Raw genomic sequence first — 3,161 nt, 5'->3', positions numbered from 1 at the left:
TTGGAGCTCTCTTCCAGCCTGGCTGATTCTATAGTTCTATATCCCAGTCCCTTCATCACTCCTGGGACACTCTTTCACAGATCTCTGTCCCTCTTGAACTGGGGAGCCCAGAACTGGACACACTACTCCAGATGTGGTCTCAGCAAGGCAGAGTAGAGTGGGAGGAGAACCTCTCTTGACCTGCTGGCCACACTCCTCTCAATGCACCCCAGGCTACCGTTGTCCTTCTTGGCCACAAGGGCACATTGCTGTCCCATGGAGGACTCATTTCCCACCACAACTCCAAGATCCTTCTCCATGGAGCTGCTTTTCCAGCAGACCAACAGTGCCAGGAGCTGTTCCTCCCCAGGAGCACTCACTCCAAGTCCCAACTCCATACCAGGGCTGCTGCCTTTGGCGGTGACCAAGCCACCTGGAGGTGCTGGTGGGAGCAAGGCAAGGAAGCAGCAGGTTCTGGGGCAGGCTCTGAGAGCCAGGGCCCAGGTTACTTTTTAAATTGAATAAACAGCAGCTGCAATCTGTTAGTCCTTTGTGAAGAGCCAGACAGATCTGTGTGAGGGAATAAAGGCCTGCTGAAGTGCTCTTGTTCTCAGCTGAAGGGCCACCACCACTTCAGAGGCACTCGATAGCACTTTGCTTCCCAAGCTCCTAAGCAGGAGCAAAGCCCAAGGCAGAGCAAATCACCTGGTGCAGAGGCTGCTCTTAACAACCAGGCACGCAGGGAGCCTGAGCTGCAGAGCTCCATGGGCTGGGTTGGGGCTGTCAAGGCAGAGCTGGTCACAGCCTGGAGCTGAAGGATGGTCACAGAGCCATGGAACTGTTCAGCCTGGGAAAGCTCTCTCAGATCATTGAGTCCAGCCAGCAACCTACCACCACCAGGGCCACGAAACCATGTCCCCAAGTGCCATGGCCACATGGTTCTTGAGCACCTCCAGGGGTGGGGACTGCACCACCTCTCTGCATGGCCATGATCTATGGAACGAGGCACTTGATAGCACTTTGCTTCCCCAGCTCACAAGCAGGAGCAAAGCCCAAGGCAGAGCAAATCACCTGGTGCAGAGGCTGCTCTCAACAACCAAGCACACAGGAAGCCTGGCTGTGATCTGTGGGACTTGATCAAGTGGTGAGATCTGGTGGCAGATGTGTCTGTGCCTCCTGCCAAGCCCCTTGGCAGCTCATACACACACAGCTTGAGCACAGTGTTGCTCCCTGGCCACGACCATGGGTCCCCAGAGGACAGAAGCTCAATATGAGCCAGCAGTGTGCTCTTGCAGCCCAGAAAGTCACCCAGAGCCTGGGCTGCAGTAAGAGCAGGGTGATCCTGCCCCTCTGCTCTGAGCTGCTGAGAGCCCACCTGGAGTCCTGCATCCAGTTCGGGAGGCCCTGGAACAAGAGGGCTGTGGAGGTGCTGGAGAGTGTCCAGAGCAGGGCCAGGAGGATGCTCAGAGGCTGCAGCAGCTCTGCTGTGAGCACAGACTGAAAGAGTTGGGGCTGTGCAGGCTGGAGAGGAGAAGGCTCCCAGGTGACCTTCTTGTGGCCTGCCAGGATCTGAAGTGGGCTCCAAAAAAGCTGGGGAGGGACTTTGTAAGCTGTCAGAGAGTGACAGGACTGGGGGGAAAGCTGGAAATGGGGAGAGTCAGCCTGGATGGTAGGAAGAAGTTGTTGAGCATGAGAGTGGTAAGAGCCTGGCAGGGGTTGCCCAGGGAGGTGGTGGAAGCTTCATCCCTGGAGGTGTTTCAGGCCAGGCTGGCTGAGGCTGTGTGCAGCCTGCTCTAGGGTAGGGTGTCCCTGGGCATGGCAGGGGGTTGGCACTGCCTGATCCTTGTAGTCCCTTCCAACCCTGCCTGATTCTCTGATTCTATGAGCAGTGGCCCCTGGCAGGGCACTGTGCTGCAGGGAGCCCTGCAGATGTGCAGCACTGAGGAGCAAAGTGAACTGAAGGATTCACAGAATGGATTGGGTTGGAAGGGACCTTCAAGATCACCCAGTTTCAACCTCCTGCCACGGGCAGGGACACCTCCCACCAGCAACAGGTTGCTCAAGACCTCATCCAACCTGGCCTTGAACACCTCCAGGGATGGGACAGCCACAGCTTCCCTGGCAACCTCTTCCAGTGTCTCACCACCAAAAACCCTCAGAGAGGACAGATTGTGCTCTGGAAGTGTGTGGCACATCAGTTAGTTAGGATTGAAGTGAACCTTCAAGGACCCAAGGAAGTGTTCCCCTTTCAACCCTTGCACGGCAGGAACCTCTCCAGGGCTCCCACCCTGGTCTGCTTCTGCTGGAGCCACTGAACGAGGGCAGTGAGGCTCAGTGAGGCTCCCTGCAGCTTCTTCTGCCTGCACATCTCAGCTTGGTGACCTGCTAAGGGCCTGGAGATTGTGGCTGTGAGCATCATCCTACCCCTAACACTGAGACCCCAGCGATGTGACCTGGTGGAGCTTGGCATGGGGCCACAGACACCCCCAACCTGCCCTGGCTGGTGCTAGCACAGCAGTGCCAGGGGTCCACGGGGCCACAGGGATGTTTTACAACTAAAATCCTCCTCTCTACACCAACCAACGCCCAGTGCCAGGCCAGACACATAGAATCACCCCGGTTGGAAGAGAGCTCCAAGCTCAGCCAGCCCAACCCAGCCCCCAGCCCTGGCCAAGCACCCAGACCACGGCACCGAGTGCCCCAGCCAGGCTTGGCTGCAACACCTCCAGCCACGGCCACTCCACCACCCCCCCGGGCAGGCCATTCCCATGGCAAATCCCAGGGTCTGTGTGGTCACTTGCGGGGGCTCTGCGGGCACCCGGACCGCACTCGACCAGTCCCGGAGCACAACGGCCCCGACGTGGCTCTGCCCGCGGACTCATGGCCCGGCCCGGCGCCGCTGCGGCCTCTCCTCCCGCTCCACGCCGGTTCTCGGGGAACACAAGCCCCCCGCTCCTCGGCCAGCTCCCTGGGAGGTGACAGCAGCAGCAGCACTCGGCCCCAAGGCCGCCCGGGAGCCGCCGGTACCGGTACCGGCACAGGCGCAGCACAGCAGCGCCGCTTGCGCTCGGCCGCCGCCGCCACCGCCCCCCGCCCCGGCCCCGCCCCCTGACCCCGCCCCGCCCCGCCCCCGCCGGGCCGCAGCCAATCAGCGGCCGCCGCCGCATCCGGGCCCCGCGCCG

This window comes from Pogoniulus pusillus, chromosome 41 (assembly GCF_015220805.1).
Source record: "Pogoniulus pusillus isolate bPogPus1 chromosome 41, bPogPus1.pri, whole genome shotgun sequence".
NCBI classification, from domain to species: domain Eukaryota; kingdom Metazoa; phylum Chordata; class Aves; order Piciformes; family Lybiidae; genus Pogoniulus; species Pogoniulus pusillus.
Note: the sequence above shows the minus strand (reverse complement) of the source record.